This window comes from Benincasa hispida, chromosome 5, assembly GCF_009727055.1.
Source record: "Benincasa hispida cultivar B227 chromosome 5, ASM972705v1, whole genome shotgun sequence".
Classification (NCBI taxonomy): Eukaryota; Viridiplantae; Streptophyta; class Magnoliopsida; order Cucurbitales; family Cucurbitaceae; genus Benincasa; species Benincasa hispida.
The window spans coordinates 12,960,449-12,979,322 of NC_052353.1; the positions used below are offsets into that span (position 1 = coordinate 12,960,449).

General features: G+C 33.1%; 1 pseudogene; it reads right to left on the reverse strand.

The window, feature by feature from the left end:
- Positions 1-1,601: 1,601 nt before the first annotated feature.
- On the reverse strand, positions 1,602-2,128 carry LOC120077219 (annotated as a pseudogene).
- Positions 2,129-18,874: the final 16,746 nt, after the last annotated feature.

Below are 18,874 nucleotides of genomic sequence, written 5' to 3' on the forward strand. Positions count from 1 at the left end.
GTTTTCTTGAGGATGATAAAACAGACCACCCCTTATTTCCTTTGGATACCCTAAAAATAGGCATAACTTTGAACGATATTCCAATTTCTTGGGATTTTGTTCCAACACATGTACTGGAAAACCCTAAATTCTAAAGTGACGTAAACTATTTTTACGCCCTTTCCGTAGCTCATAAGGTGTTTCTGAAACACTTTTAGAGGGACGTTGTTCAAAATATGGACAACAGATTCAAGTGTATATCCCCAAAAGGAATCAGGTAATTGCGCATAGCTCATCATAGAGCGAACCATATCTAATAAGGTTTGGTTTCTTCTTTCTGATACACCGTTCTGCTAAGGCATACTAGGTGCAGAGAGTTGTGACTGGATCCCGTTTTCTATCAAATAGTCTTGGAATCATATGTCCATATACTCTCTACCTCGATCTGATCGAAGTGTCTTTATTGTTTTACCTAATTCATTCTCAACTTCAATCTTATATTCTTTGAACTTTCCAAGAGAATCAAACTTGTGATGAAGCAGGTAGACATGACCATACCTTGAATAATCATCAATAAAACTGATGAAATATTCATACCCACCTCGAGCCTTGACATTCATTGGTCCACAAAGGTCCGAATGTACAAGCTCTAAGGGTACTTTGGCTCTGAGGCCTTTTCCTGAAAAAGATCTCTTGGTCATCTTTCCTTCAAGACAGTATTCATATGGAGGTAAAGAGTTATCTTCTAACTGACTTAAAAGTCCACTCTTGACCAATCTCCCAATCCTATTGAGATTTATGTGACCAAGTCTTAGGTGCCATAGATAGGCATTAGAAGAAACCTTTTGTTTTTATTCTGAGTTTCTAATGTTCTAAACATTTCAGTATTTAAAACAAAATTTGCTCTAGTTGGTCTTAATTTATATAAGTTGTCTTCAAGTGTAGCAGAACAAATTTGAATACCTTTACAAAAAATGAACACTTCATTTATATTAAAAGATATTGTATATAATTGTTCTATAATACAAGCGATAGCTATCAAATTCCTCTTCATAAGAGGTACATACAAAAAAAATTTAAGTACTAGATATCTATTTTCAAAAAACAACTTCAGATCTCCCACTGCTTCAGCTGAGACAACCTCTCTTGTTCCAACTTTGAGGGTTATCTCACCTTCTTCAAGCTTTTTCCAAGAACTAGTTTCCTGAAACGAGAAACAAATATGATTAGTGGCTCCTAAATCTAGTATCCAGGTTGAAGTATCATATTCCACTAAACATGTTTCAACGACCAATAAACCATATTTACCTTATGCCGATTTCTCAGCTTTCTTCTCTGCAAGGTACTTCGGGCAATTTCTCTTCTAATGCCCGTTTTGGTTACAGTGGAAACATTTTCCTTTATCTGCATCCTTTTTTCCCTTTCTTATCTTGGGAGCCTATCCTTTCCCCTTCTTTTTCATTTGAGCTTTAGAGGGTCCAACTTTGTTTTTAGAGGACGATCCTCTTATAAATTTTTTCTTTTTGATAGCAACATTTACTTCCACTTCCTTCCCCTTACTTAAAGTAAGGTTTTGGAATCGTTGGAGCTCGTTAAGAAGGGTAGTGAGGTTAAATTCTATCTTATTTAAAGACAAATGTCTGAAAAGGTATAAAACTCTTTGGAAGAGATTATAAGATAAAGCTAACCTGATTAGCCTCATCAATAGGTCCGCCATTTACTTCAACGATATTGAAGTGCATCATCATGTCCAGGAATGTTCTCTAATAGAGGTCCCCTCCTTCTTTCGCTTTGTGTAAATGTGCTTAATTGCCTCATGTCAAAGGGACCATGATGGTTGCCCAAACATTTCTCTTAATGAATCTATTATCTCTTTAGCCATAGCTAAGGATTCGTGTTTCTTTGCCAAAACATCAGACATGCTTGCAAGAATGTAAATATGGGCCTTTTCATTGGCTTTGACCCATCGATCGTATGCTTCCCGAACAGTTCGGTTAGTATTTGAGGCTAGGGCTTGAGGACATTCCTCAGTTAAGACAAATCTTAGATCGTCAACTACCAGTATTGTGTTTAGATTTGATTTCCATGCCGAATAATTATCGCCGTTTAGTTTCTCGGAAGCTAAGAGTTGAATTATCAAGTTATTCATGCTGAAAAAGATAAACATATTCTTTTAGAAAAACTATAATCACAAAGAAACCAATTTAATTTAGCAAAAAAAAACTAATAATGTACCCTTCATTATTATATTTTGCAACGATATTTCAAAAGTTTAGAGTAACCTCCACCGAAGGGCAGTCGATTATTCCTCTTTTGAACCAAGACAATCTTGACTAGATGCTAACCCCATAATAACTCTTTATTCTTATAGCACTTTAGCTATCGCTACTTTGGTCGATAATATATTAACATATTAGTAATTCTTGTAAGTGTAACTTTCCATTTTTGTATTTCAGAGACCAGAATCAACATGCTCCTGAAAATGGAAAGTCAATATGAAAACTGATCTAAGAGAGCCTATCCAGATTTGCAGTTTGCGGTGTTCCGAATCCTATAATACAACCCTCCGAAGGGAAAGGTCGCTCCAGGGCAAACATGAGGCGCATTATAGGAATCTCACGGTGCGACCTAATGGAAGAGCCCATGGGATATGTTGTTACATACCTCTCACCCACTTACTATGAACTACTTCCCCTATTCACCTTGATATTGATCCATGCAAACACTCTTCGAAGGGAGTCTGCTCCTAAGCACAACCCAAAGCCCTGCATAGACCTCACGATGTGAACTCTTAGGGACGCTAGATCTAAAAGTACACTACTTCTCTCTAGCTGATGTGTTCTATAACAGTTTAGGGTATAAAAAAAACTTAGAGATATATTTCGGCTAAATTAAACATATCCGAAGTCTAGGTGATAGATCCATGTATAACTCTTATACTGGATTTTAACCTATGAAGTCTAGGTGATAAACAAATTCTATTACCTCATATCTCTCACGCATGATCATTAAAACTAGGGTTATTTGACTTAGACGCCAGTTTGATCTCCAGGTAGGAAATGTTCCGTAAACCGTCATATTAAAAACCCCCAACCTTAGACAAAATCTCCCCGGGTAAGTAAATAACTCTTTTTTTTAACAAGTAATCGACCTGTTCTAACTCTTTAGAAAACTTGATTAAAATTACACCAATTTAATCCTAGGTGAGCATGCAACTTTTACCTTTGTTATAGATTTTAAAGTCTAGGTTATTTTATAACAATTATAAAAAAAAAATAATTATAACCATTATAACCCTAGAATCATACATCTATAACATACATCCATACTCAATGATCATGCTTTAATATAACACTTTATATTAAAAAAAAAAAAAACTTAACATGCATACTATATACATTATAACAATTATAACATATATCAAATGCATGTACATGTTAACCTGTGGTGGGATTTAAATCTATATAGCATACTATAAATTGATGCTAAAAAACATGTGAGCAATTACAAATTAATACTACAAAAAAAACTTAATTTAATTACCAAAACCTAAAAACCATTTTAGTTTCCAATTTCAATTTTATCTAATAAATTGATACCCACCATATGCAATTGAGTAAAATTAAAACATGCTCTGATACCATATGATAGAAAAATAGGCATGCGCAGCGGAATTGAGGACCAATTTTACTCTAATTGCACAAAAATAACATACAACCCTAAATTAATAAATAGGGTTTTTTGAAATATTACCTTTGAAGGTCCCGAAACGCTTCTATCTCCACCCGAACACGAATTAGACAACCACTAGAGCTGATCTACTATCCTTTGGACTCAGAACCGGGTTGTGGGACCCAATGGATGAAGAAACCGAGAGAGAGAAAGAGATGGAAATAGGAGATGATTTTTTTTTTTTTTAGGTTGGGTTTGGGTTTTGATATTTCTCAAAAATGGTGATTTTTACCAGCCCACTTTAGAACTAATTTTGGCAAAATTGTGAAAAGTTCTCTATCCAAATTGAAAACCCAAATTTATAAAAAAAAAAAACCATGCAAAAATTGCACGAAACAAATTCATAAAAACCCAACACCTCAAAATCCACTATCTAAGTGGGTTTGATGTCTCCATTATAAGCCAACACCTAGCCCACTATCTTGTTAGTGGAATTATCCAACAAAAAGTTTGGATTTTTCCACTAACTTTAGTTAGAAGGCAAAATGGTCATTTTGTCAAAGTCAAATTTTGACCGAAGAGTCAGCATTTTGACTTTTTATGATTTTTTTTGTGTTGACTAATTTTGACCTCCTAAGCATGAATCTGTATTCATTTTCTCCAAATCCAAATCACATTTGAATATAAGGCCGGTCAAAGTTTGACTTTTCAAAGTCAAAAGTCAATTCTTTGACCATTTTCATTATTTCCGAGCTTCCGAATATGAACGTATTCATATTCTTGATATTTAAATCACATTTAATCATTAAAGTTGTATCTCTAAACTAAAAACCGACCACTATATCACATATACTTGTCGATTTCTCTCTTTTCAACTAATTCGAACAATTCGAATCATTCTATCATACTGTTCTAAGTTTATTCCATATGAGCTAGCAGGAGAACTTAATGGACCTATAGATCATGGGCTCCAACGATCCGAGATTAGCTGGCTAAACTCTTTTAGACGAAGCTAATCAACATTCGTTAACTAACGGGTCATTCCACTATAGTCCCGTAGTTGCACTCCTCTTACTATAGATATATTTGTGTCCATATGATATAACCATGATTAGTAAGCTAATCCTTCACAGGTTGTTCATAATCTCGGCTGGGTCATAAAAATCGGTTTACCCCCAAGACTACATCTTATTCCTTAAGTTTCACTGATCCTCTAATGAACAATTGGTTTAAGGTTCAACCTATAAACCGAACCCCTCTCAAGACAAGGAGAGGGTAGGGCCCCTTGTTCAAGACCTGGATTTAATACTAAAGAGAACAACCTATCTACTATCCCTATAACAGGTAGGAGTGAATTTCGTCTTGCACCCTATGTTCCCAGCTATCCACCTGATCTTACCCCTGAAATGGGAGGCTTATTGGGCTAGTGATAATGAGTTGCCCTCACCTATGCAGATCTAAGGATAATTTTGAGTGAATAGGAGTTCATAGTTAGCTTAGGATTAAGATTAAGTTACCTAGGTCATCAATTAACGAAATAGTCAGTTTTATACATAAAACGGCGTTTAGAACGCAGAACTTGACTATTTCATGGTTCAGTCTTATGTAAATTCTTTATATAGGATGCTCCCACTTTCATGTCTCCACATGAACGATTTAGGATCACATCGTTTGTACTAACTACAAAATGGGCTGCATCCATAGTGTCCCCAAAATAAGGCGTCTAACCTTATTCATATACTATAGACCATTTTGGCTATATATTTGAACTTGATCCACATTTATGTCACTACATAAAATTCAAACTTAAACTTAATAGCCTCGGATCCTTAGTTGATTGGATTCATGAATATATAATTTAATTTTACTAAAGATTTTCAATAACAGCTTTATTGAACAATAATATGATATTACAAACTACGAGTTTTAGGACATAAAATCCAACATTTTTCCTCCTCACAATTGTTATAACTTTTTTCTACATTTTGAATATTTGCATGATTTAAAATTTAATATTTTATTCTTAGTTATATTATAGAATTGTTGTAAGGACCATTTTATTGGGCCCAAATGAAAAACGGGTACCTCATATTGTAAGGACCATTAACTCTTCATTGTCTTTCTCTATAACATACCTCATATGCTGCTCTTGATTGTCATATGGAAGTTGATAAGGCAATTTATTATTACAAAAAGAGTCTATTGGTTCTCTCGGCCATGCTTAACTATATTAGATTATATAACATCATCTCCTATTGTATCTCTTTCTTTAGAGAAATTTTTATTTGTGGGTCAAAATAATAGGACACATGCTTATAACATAATTAGATGTACGAGAGAATGGTAGAATTAAAAGATACATACTAGGAAAACAGATTTACAATCCGGTCGTTATTAAGGGAAGATTATATCTAACATGGTATCAAAATCCACAAAATGTTTTAAAACAAAATTTAGATTACATACCAAGACTCTTATACACTAACGATATATTAGATTGATTATTCTCGTCTATATTTTTAAAAAGGTTTTATTCATTTTGAAATAGTCCGACATTGAAATTTGATTAATTAAAAAATGTGGGAAAAGATAGCTGTATTACTAAGTTTCAACAAAGTATAAGATAGATTTTTCCTTAAATTTTTTTAAAAAAATATCGAAGAGAAAAAGAATATTAAGTCAGATGCTTATTGATGTCAAGTTATCAATTAATAAACTATTTTTTCTTTTTTTGATAATATTAAAAACTTTCGAAATATATATTATTCACTGTAGTTAGATATTTTTATGAAAACTATTTATTTCTAATTTTATTGTAAATTCATATGCATTTTTTAAATAGATGAGTTACAATTTTCAAAGAAAATAAAATTAAGAATAAGATACATTTCTAGTCTAAAAGTTTGAAATTTATGTCTATTTAATTATTCAAATTTAAAATTAATGTCTATTTAGTTCGTGGTAAAAGTTTGAAGTCCTTCTCGATCAACAATGTCTTAGATTCCTCCTAAGACTGAGCAACCTTTGTTGCTATGTTATATTTACTGTAAAAGCAAGTGAAGAATACGCCATCACAAACACAACACAAAACCTTCTTCTTGAAATCAATGTAATACAGTATGTATTCGATAGATTTCTCACAATGATCCCTCAAATAATATGTGCGACAACCCTAACATGAGAACTTCTTGAGCTTAAATAGTACATCGAAATGATGGAAAATATCCCCACATAAAATATTCAAATCACCAAAAAGGAAACATTCCAAAAAAAAGATTCTATAGAACAAGTTAAATAAGGAAAGAAATATTATGCAGATTTAACATCTAGAAGAATAACCTTTGAGACAATATCCACCAGAGACAAAAACAGAGACATCTCCTAAAAGCCCAAGGAGTTAACGTCAGAAATCTTAAACATATCCCATTGATTCAAAGGAACTATTAAAGCCGCTTTTGTTGATAGAGCAAAGGGTCTTCGATGACTATAATCAAGAGGACTATGGGAGTTCCGGCAGTCGTGCCAGAAAAAATTCTCTCACCATTATTCACCTTCCATTTAGTGGGCCTTGAAGTAATCAATGCACTTTATAATAGCTGACCAAGGGGATTTTTTAGGTATTGCTTTTAATACAGTAGGGAAAGGCTCCAGAGTAGGATTGGCGATATTTAGCATGTATAATACTCCTCCAAATACAACATCATCTTGTAGGTATCTCCATAGCCATTTATAAAGAAGAGCAAAGTTGGTATCATAAATTTTTGTTATGCCCAGACCACTATTGTTTTTCAGACAACCACTTTGGACCATCTGATTAGGTAAGGGCTATTGTTTGGCTTCACCCGTGTCCATAAGAAGTTTCTTTGGTAAAAAAAAAATATTTGTATCATACTTCTTCGTTATCTAGTCGCACATACTTCGTGGGAAAAAAACAATGACTTCATTACCCGTCAAAGAGCCAAAGTTTCTTATAGCATTGGGCCCAATATTGTGCTTCTTTAAAAGCAGCCTCACTGAGATCAGATTTGAGTGCAACTCTTATGTGTCTATCCACTTCAATGATAGTATGATTGGCTTCTTTATCATCAATGTTTTCAATCTCCTTGATCGAAGTGTCTTTAGCTAATTGTTTTTTTTTTCTTACAAGAAACATCAAAGGCTCAGTAGGCGCATCAGAGCATCTCAACTAGGTGTCTTTAGCTGGTTTGGAAATCCCAAACCTAATTTATTCAAACATTTTCATATTCTTATTAACTAATTAACCTTATGCTTAAATTCTTATATATATATTGATAGAATTACGAACATGGTAGTGGAATCAATTTGGATCATGAACACTCTAATTATATCAATTTTAGATTTTAGCATGCATGTTCATGAAATTCTAGAATTAGGGTTTAGACAAACAACCTTTGTAGAATCCTCAATTTCTCCAAATTCTCCACTAATTCTAATCATGAACTCAACGAGGACTACTGTAGGAATCTTTCCCACTATCCTCCAGCCTTGTAACGGGTTGTGGGACCCAAATATGATGAGTTTTGAATGAAATTTTAGGATTTAGAGAACTTTGGAGTCAAGGGTAAGAGATAACTATTATCTCTTAATTTTCAAGTTGCATGGACTTCTAAACCTATTTATGCAAATGTATTTAACAAAAAATTGGCACCAAAACATATTGAAATTAGTGGGATTGAAAGTGTAAGGGTTAGTAGAGAAGGTTGGATAAAACCACTAACCCTTAAATTAATTCCAAATTGGGTTCATGAAGAAAGTTAGATAAAACTATTAACCCTTAAAAATATTTCAAATTTGAAATTTCTTAAATTCCAAATTAATATGAAATTGAATTTTAAATTTGGATTTCTAACCCAAATTATAATTTTAATTTTAAATAAAATTAACTCGATTAATTAATTTTAAATAAAATAAATTCTAATAATTAATTTTAAATAATTAATTAAAAATTTTATTTACTAAATTAATTCAAGATCAAATATTAAATTAATAAAACACCTATTCGAACATGAATCCCTATTCATGTATATAATATTTAAATATTGTGATTTAAATATTTACAACTCTCTAATTAGTTTAATTCGATTAATTAAACGTTTAATTATATTGTATATGATATTTTAATCTCTAATTCAAATTTGAATGTTTCAAATTTTTTCAACATACTATTCCAAGGTTTAGTCTAATATGAGCTAGCAGGGAAACCTAATGGACCTACAGATCATGAGCTCCTACGATTTGAAATTAATAAGCTAATGTAACGACTAGATCCTTACATTTTAAGGTCCGACCGTTACGACATGCATAGTTAGATTTTCTGTCATGAGATGCGTTTTGGTAAAAAAAAATGTCTAAAATTTTATTAATTAAGTAGCAAAACTAAACAAAAAGTTTATTTTACAAATCACTAGGATCCTTAAACATTAGCGTAGTGGAACAAAATGCCTATATGACCAAAATAGTGAGTTTGATGGTTGGCCCCTTGAGCGATTTTCAGCCATGCTATCTACACTATATCCTTACTTACAAAGTCTATAAAATAGTATGAGTGTATAGTATACCCAGTAAGTAGTTCTCACTTAAGGTAGTGACCAAATGCAGGGTCACATGCAACATGTCATGAAAACATATGATTGGGACCCAAAACATGTACTTATAATAACATGAGGTAGTTAGTTAAGCTTCTAACGTAAGTTCCTCTGCCCTAGTAGGAAGATGGAGACTTAAGTAAAAACTAACCCATTTGATGATTAGTGGGTCATGCAGTCAGTAGGGTCAGAGTCGCATCCAACATTAACCATTAGCATAAACGTAAGATTGGACTAGAGGGGTGCAACCATACATACCTTGCCTTGCCAGCCCTGGAAGCATAACCTATACCTAATTAAAATTTGATCTTAATATAATCGTGAACAAACATAATGCATGGAGTCCCTTGTAGAGAAACGTGTTTTAAACATGTAATGCAACATAATCAAACAATATAAGAAAGGTACACTACCATAAAACACTTAAGAGAATGTGAGATAAACTACTTATCTTTACTGCAATCCTAATTATTCCTTATGGTTTGGTCTTGAAATGCTCTTGATTCTTTTTTTTTTTTTTCCAACAAAGTACCCCACTTCCCTATTTATAGGGAAGTTTTAATCGACCACCTTTTCTTCATTTTTTTTAATGTTTATCTTTTTTATATATTTATCTTTTTTTATGTTTATCTTCTTTTATATTTATCTTCTTTTTTTCTTTCTATTTTATTTATTTTCCTTTATATTAATCTCCTCTCTCTTTCTCTCTCTCTTTTTTTTTTTTTTTTTTTTTTTTTTTGTTTATCTCTTTTTTTCTTTTTTTTTTATGTTTATCTTTTTTATATTTATCTTTTTCTTTTTTCTTTTCTTTTTAATGTTTATTTTCTTTTATATTTATCTTTTTTTTTATCATTATTATCTTAAACATTCTATTATTTATTATTAGTAGTAGTAGTATTTTCTCCCATTTTCTTCAAAATGTTCTTATATTGTCATTATTTTATTTTCTAAATTTTTTTCCTTACTTGGATATTTGCTTAATTTTCAAATAAATATTATGTTTGTTATTTATTTAATGACCAATAAGATTTATAGGCCAAATTTTAAGCTTAGTGGCTTAAACTTAGAATTTGTTTACTAATAACTAGATTTAATATTGAACCATAATTAACATTCATTATTTAATTTCCTATAATGTTTGTATACAACTTGAGTTGTTAGATTCTTCCCCCTGAAGAACTTTTGTCCCCGAAAGTTTCTTGATCCCTATATAGAGAAGGGTATTTGGTTCTCATTTCCTCTTTTCGTTCCCATGTTGCTTCTTTTACTCGTTGATTCCTCCAAAGAACTTTTCCTAAATTTATTTCTCGATTACGAAGTGACTTCTTTTCTCTTGCTAGGATGCAAATTGGAGTCTCTTCGTATTCCAAGTTTTTGCTTATTTGTAGGGATTCATAGTTTACTACATGTGATGGGTCAGGCACGTATTTTCAAAGCATCGATACATGAAAGAAATTATGTATTGTAGAAAGGGTTGGTGGTAACGCCAATCGACTTGGCCAACCCGCTCCAGTATTTCAAAGGGTCCAATAAAGCGAAGGTTAAGTTTGCCTTTCCGTCCGAAACGCATAATGCCTTTCATTGGTGCTACCTTTAGAAATATGGGATCTTCTATTTTAAATTCAAACTCTTTTCGATGGTGATCAGTATAACTCTTCTGTCTGCTTTGAGCTATTCACATTCTTTCACAAATTAACTTAATTGCCTCCATTGTTTGCTGCACCAATTCAGACCCTAATAGTGTTCGTTCCCCTACTTCATCCCAGTGTATGAGGGGCCTGCACTTCTTTCCATATAAGCTTCAAAAGGATTCAAAAGAAGTCATACCAATTGTCGCCTGATAACTATTATTATATGCAAACTTTATAAGGTGCAATTATGAATCCCACGCTCCAGTAAAATTCAGAGCGTATGCCTTCACATGTCTTCTAGGATTTGATTAACTGGTTCTATTTGGCCACCAGTTTGTGGATGGAAGGTTGTGCTAAAATTTAGTCGTGTCCCCATTACTTTCTGGAAACTTTTCCATAATTTTGAGACAAAACGAGGGTCTCGATCTGAAATAATTGATACTGGGACTACATGTAATCGGATGATCTCTTTTAAATACACTTGAGCTAGTGCTTCTGTAGTGTGGTCTTGCAGGGTAGGAAATAGGCCAACTTGGTGAGTTGATCCACAATTATCCAAATCATGTTGTGGCCTTTAACAGTTCTCGGGAGTCCTATGATGAAGTCCATGGAGATATGCTCGCATTTCCACTATGGAACATTCAGAGGCTGCAGAAGCCCTTGTGGTCGTTGCCTTAAAGCTTTCACTTGATAAACCAAACATTTACTTACATAGTCAACTATATCCCTTTTCATATTATGCCACCAGTAATGTGCTTTCAAGTTTCGATACATCTTGGTACTCCTAGGATGTATTCAAAAGCATGATTCATGGGCTTCCTTCGGTAGTTCTTTCTTGATTTCTTCATTATATGGTACACATATATATCCACGATAGAGAAATGCGGAGTCTGGGGCTGTAGAGAATTCATTATATGGTATTTATCTGTTTGTTGTGCATCAATTATCCTTTACCTTAAGTAGAACTTGCAGTTAGTTGTGCTATCTAGGTTGTGATGATTTCTGGTATTAGTGAGATCTCAACTCTTTCCAGGTCATCCATTATGTGTTTGAAGATGGTACTTAGAGTTGTTGTGTGAGCTGACTTTCGACTAAGAGCATCAGTCACAACGTTAGCTTTTCTTGGATGATAGAGGATCTCACAATCATAGTCTTTGACCAATTCTAGCCATCTTTGCCTCATATTTAACTCCTTCTAGGTAAAGAAGTACTTAAGGCTTTTATGATCAGTGTAGATTTGGAACTTTTCCCCATATAAGTAATGTCTCCATATCTTTAAAGCGAATACTACTGTTGCTAACTTCAAGTCATAGTCAGGGTAGTTTTGTTCATAAGGTTTAAGTTGTCTTTAAGCATATGCTAGTACTTTATCGTGCTGCATTAAGACACAACCAAGCCCCTTGTTGGATGCGTCACTATAGACTATTAAACCTCATGATTCGTTAGATATAGTGAGGATAGGGGTTGTGGTCAATCTTTCTTTTAGTTTTTGGAAGCTTTGTTCACATGCTTGGTTCCAGAAAAAAGGATTATTCTTCTTGGTGAGGTTAGTTAAGGGTAATGCTAAGAAATTCTTCACAAATCATCTATAATATCCTGCTAATCCCAGAAAGCTTCGCACCTCATTGACCGTTATTGAGCGAGGCCACTTGTTAACTATTTCAATCTTAGCAGGATCCACTGAGATTCCTTCTTGTCTTACAATATGCCCTAAATAGGCAACTTGTCGCACCCAAAACTCACACTTGGAGAATTTGGCATACAATTTCTTTGTTCATAATGTAGAAAGGACATCCCTAAGATGTTTTCACGTTTTCCCTCAGACTTGGAATAAAACAGGATATCATCTAGGAACACGATTACGAAGTTATCAAGATAGTCCTTAAAAATTCTATCCATCAAATCCATGAAGGCTGTTGGGGCATTAATTAATCCAAAGGGCATCACAACAAACTCATAACGCTTATATCTTGTTCGAAAAGCAGTCTTCGGAATATCAGACTCCTTGATTCGTAGTTGATGATATTCTAATCGTAAGTCTATTTTGGAGAATATCGAGGCTCCTTGTAATTGGTCAAATAAGTCATCAATGTGTGGGAGTGGGTATTTATTCTTTATTGTCAACTTATTCAACTCCTGATAACATAAATGCATTGATCCGTCCTTTTTCTTAACAAATAAAATAGGTGCTCCCCAAGGAGACACACTAGGGCGTATAAATCCCTTGTCTAACAATTCTTGTAATTGCATTTTAAGTTATTTTAACTCCATATACGCCATTTTATATGGTGCTTTAGATACTGGTTCAGCTCCGAGAATTAGATTTGTACAAAATTCTGTTTCTCAACTAGGTGGTAAAACTGGAAGCTCTTATGGGAATACATCTTCAAATTCTCTTATCACGTGAATATCCTTAATATCATTTTTTTGGTTTTGTGAATCCACCACGCTTGCTAGATATGCCCAAGCCCCATGGTTGAGCAAATGTTTAGGCTTTAAGGCTGAAATTATTCTTGGAGCTGATTGTGTATTAAAACTCTTAAATTTAAATTTTAGTCCTATTGGAAACGTAAATATGACCTTCTTATTATGACAATCTATGCTTGCATAGTTTGCTGCTAACTAGTCCATACCTAATATTATGTCAAAAATACTTATATCTAGGATGATATGAGTTACTACATCTTGATTCTCCGTCTCTTGTCATGTAACAACAAACACTCATCCTTTCTACTGCTAGGTAACCTTGTTATTGGTAGGCTAGGTGGTCTAAGCAATTGATACTTGGGTGATGAGGTTTGAGCAAGCCTTTGCATAGTGACCTGTCTGGCCACAATGGAAACATACTCCTAAATTCCGAAGACATTGCCTCTGATGATGTTTTCCACCATTTCCATACTTAGGATATATGAAAGTTTGGCTCTTTTGTTGTGACTATACGCCCTGAGTGTCTTAGGAATTTTTAGCTTGCCGTTGTGAATGTTGGAAGCTTTATTGGTTGAATTTTCTCTTTTAATTTGGCATGAATCCTCGTTTAGGAATTGAGGTTTTGGCAACGGGATCTACTTCCATGAGTAGGGTCGACTCGAGGGCAAGTGCATACTCTTTGTGTCGGAAGGCAGTGACTGTGCCTCGAATGTCTTCTCTTAATCTCTAGATAAACCTTTCCACCTTCTTCTCTTTTGGGTCTAGTAGCCGAGGAACAAAGTGAGACAAGCAATCAAATTTTCGTTCATACGCTGCTACTGACATGTTCCCTTGATGAAGATTAAGAAATTCCACTTCTTTCTGTTATCTTACTATCAATGGGAAATACTTGTTGTAAAAAGCCTGACTAAATCATTGCCACAAAATCGAACCCTTCATTATTCTTTGTATGGATTCCCACTAGAACTTTGCATCACCTCTTAGTATGAAGGTGGCACAATTTACTTTATGTTCTTTTGGGATGTTCATATGGCAGAAACTAGTTTCTATTTCTGTTATCCAATTCTCTACTATAGTTGGATCCATGGATGATTCGTCAAATATTGAAGGATTGAACTTCCTGAATTCTCAAATGATTTTCGAGTCATTTGTATCATTGATTATTGGTGTGGTTGAAGAGGTTGTGCTTCCATTACCCATATTCTGTATTCGTATCTGTAGTGCTTCTAGTGTAAGTAACACATAAGACGTTTGTCCATGTCCTGGATGTCCATGTCCTGGATTTTGATCCCCTGTGGGTTCATTTCGAGATCAGCCTCATCGTGTTCGTTGTGGTGGCATCTGGTACACACATTCTTTCATAACAAAGAAACAATCTGATCCTTCATTTTTATTTATTATTTTTTTTACTCATACTTATGTTTACTAAATTATTTTTTTGAAAATTCCACTTACAAACGTATTTGGCATAGCTATGGGCATCACTTAACAGGTCGGACCATCAAACACCACGACTCTTCTAATGCAATAGAGCCTATTTAGCCCAAATGCTCTGATACCAAACTGTAATGACCAGATCCTTACATATTAAGGTCCGACCGCTATGACATGCATACTTAGATTTTTTGTCATGAGATGTGTTTTGTAAAAAAAAAAAAAAAAAAAACTTCAAAAGAACATGTCTAAAATTTTTTAATTAAGTAGCAAAACTATACAAAAAATTTATTTTACAAAACACCAGGATCTTTAAACATTAGCATAGTGGAACAAAATGCCTATATGACCAAAATAGCGAGTTTGATGGTTGGCCCCTTGAGCGATGTCCAGTCATGCCACCTACGCTGTGTCTTTACCTACAAAGTTTGTAAAATAGGATGAGTATATGATATACCCAGTAAGTAGTTCTGACTTAAGGTAGTGATCAAATGCACAGTCACATGCAACATGTCATGAAAACATATGATTGGGACCCAAAACATGTACTTATAATAAAATTAGGTGGTTGGTTACGCTTCCAACGTAAGTTCCTTCGCCTTGGTAGGAAGATGAGGACTTAAGCGAAAACTAACCCATCTGATGATTAGTGGGTCATGCAGTCAGTAGGGCCAGAGTCGCATCTAACATCAACCATTAGCATAAACGTAAGATTGGATTAGAGGGGTACAACCATACATACCCTGCTAGTCCCTAGCATAAACATAACATAAGATTGGGCCTAGAGGGTTGCAACCATACATGCCCTACTAGCCCTGCAAGCATAACCTATACCTAATTAAAACTTGATCTTAACATAATCGTGAACAAACATAATGCATGGGGTCCCTTGTAGAGAAACATGTTTTAAACATTTAATGCAACATAACAATAAGAACATAATAAAGCAACATAAAAAAGGTACACTACCATAAAACACTTAAGAAAATGTGAGATAAAGTACTTACCTTTACTGCAATCCTAATTATTCTTTATGGTTTGGTCTTGAAATGCTCTTGATTTTTTTTCCCAACAAAGTGCTCCACTTCCCTATTCCTTATCTTCTTTTATATTTATCTTTATCTTTTTATCTTTTTTTTTTTTTTTATGTTTATCTTCTTTTATATTTATCTTCTTTTTTTTTATGTTTATTTTATTTTATATTTATCCATTTTTTATGTTTATCTTCTTTTTTTTTTATGTTTATCTTCTTTTGTATTTATCTTTTTCTTTCTTTTTTATAATGTTTATTTTCTTTTATATTTATCTTTTTTTAAAAAAAAATGTATCATTATTATCTTAAACATTTATTATTTATTGTTATTTCCCCATTTCTTCAAAATGTTCTTATATTGGCATTATTTTATTTTCTAGATTATTTTCCTTACTTGGATATTTGCTTAGTTTTCAAATCAATATTATGTTTGTTATTTATTTAATGACCAATAAGATTTATAGGCCAAATTTTAAACTTAGTGGCTTAAACTTAGAATTTGCTTACTAATAACTAGATTTAATCTTGAACCTTAATTAACATTCATTATTTAATTTCCTATAATGTTTGTATACAACTTGAGTTGTTACAACTAAACTCTTTAAACAAAACCAATATTCGTTAACTACCGAGACACTCCACTAAAGCCTAGTAGCTGCACCCTCCTCACGGTAGATATATTTATGTCCACTTGATTTATCCATGATTTGTAAGTCAATCCTTCACCGATTGTTTGTATTTATAGCTTGGTCAAAATTACGGTTCTACTTCTATAATACATCTTGCTTCTTAAGTCTCCACTAATTCACTAATGAACAATTGGTTTATAGTCCTACAAATAAATTGAGTCACTTTCTATCATAGAGATAGTGGGGCCCCTTTGTTCAAGAGTAGGAGTCAGCATTTAAGGGAACAACCTATCTGCTAACCCTGAGATCAGGTACGAGCGAATTTCATCTTGCAAAATTATGTCTCCAGCTATCTACCCGATCTTACCCATAAAATGGAAGGTTTATTGAGCGGCGATGTTAAGTTACTCTCACTTATGTAGATTAAAGGATAATCCCGAATAAACAGGAGTTCATAGTTAGCTCAAGATTGAGATCGAGTTACCTTAGGTTATGGAGTTGAAATTGTCAGTTTTAATAATAAATGGCGTTTATAAAGAAAAAAAAATGATTTCATGGTCTGGTCTTATGCAAACATCTTTTGCATATGATGCCTTCATTCGCATGCTTCCACATGAAGGATTTTAGGATCACTTCGTTTCTATCAATATACAAAGCAGGTCATATCTATAGGTTCTCAGGATAGGGTACCAAACCTTATTCTTATACTTATAGATTGTTTTGACTATAACTCAAATTTGATCCTCTTTTATGTTTCCACATAAAGTTCAAGTATTCATATTATAATCAAGAGTTCGTCAGTTTATTGGATTTAGGTTATTACAAGTGCAATTTACATGTTCAATAACAACTTTATTGAATAAATCTCAATAACAACTTTATTGAATAAATCTCAATAACAACTTTATTGTAAATAGAATATGTTTAAAGATTTACAAACTGCGAGTTTTAGAACATACAACCCAACATGTATATATATATGAGCATAACTCAATTAATATAAAATTTAGAGAAACTATACATTTATATCCTTGAACTTTAAAAGTTATATCAATTTAAGCCTCAAACAAATAATTATATCAATTTAAATCATAAAAATTGATACAAACCCCATAGTTAATTGAGGGGTATAAATTGATATTTACCAATTGAAGTCAATCTCAAATGCTCGCAATCATCAAACGCTCCACTTAGGAAGCCAAATCAAACTTAGCCTTTGACCTTAAAATATTAATTTCCTTTAGCCTATCAAAATAATAATACCTTCATTAAATGCTTTTATTTTCCCCCCACTTATCTTCCACCGATAAATTAAAGGTTCTCTTTTTCACTTTCCAAGTGAAACATAATCTCTATATCAAAATATGTGTCCACTTCTAACCCTTTTATAACCTACAATTCAATTTCAAACTTCATACTTTTATTAGGGTACTTTCCACAAGTTAACATTGCTTTTAAACTCCAAATTATGATCCTCCATCTTAGTATAGCTAATTAAACTTAAGCTCCTTCATTGCAATAAAGACATAGACAAAGTTAAAGTACCCTGAGATCAACAATTCGTTCCAACAACTTATTTTCTCCTATTTAAAACCAATTATAATTTCAACCACCTCACTTTCCTTGTTCATTTTATCTTATTAAGTCTCGTAAGGAGCTCCTTATACTATCATTTATGCTCCAACTAGTAATTCTTCTTCCTTTTAAATATGTTACATGAAGAACCGAAACACCATACCTTACTCAATCCTTCAACTCTGACACCATGAAATTGATTATGACCTATTAATTCTTTCAAAATCTCTCTTAAAACATTTTGAACTCAATATCTAGTAATCTTTAATAAAACCACCATCTCTTCCTTACCTCTTGCTTATCTTATAAATCAACTTAAGTCTCGTACTTAAGAACGCATGCGTTGTGACAAAATTTCTTGTAGTATCACCAATTTTATTCCCTCAATGAGAAATATAATATTATTCCTCAACGAATTCCCAACTCGCCTACCTTATTCTATGGTTTAGAAAAATACATCTTTTTCTTTCTTTCCCATCATAAGTTCATAACACTTCATAGTTCTATCAAGTTTCAATATCTATGCAGAAATATATGTTAATTTCTATCAGTTCTTCCATGAATAACTAACGCCAAATGACCTTATTGTGATCATTCTTTCCTTCCATAATACAAAAACCAATAGTTATCTCATATTAACTTCTTTTAGGTCATTAAACTAGCAATGATAATCATTCAGTACATAAAGCTTAGACATGAAGGCTTTTAAACATATTTTCAATAAAATATTTAATGAAAAACATACCTGTCGAAAACGAAGGGTTCGTAGTTATCCATAGGGGACACAAAACCAAAATTTACATCGTAAGTCAGCTACATAACCTAAAACTTAAGCTCTAATACCAACTGTAACGACTCGACTTTCTAGGACTTATACTAGGTCGTTAC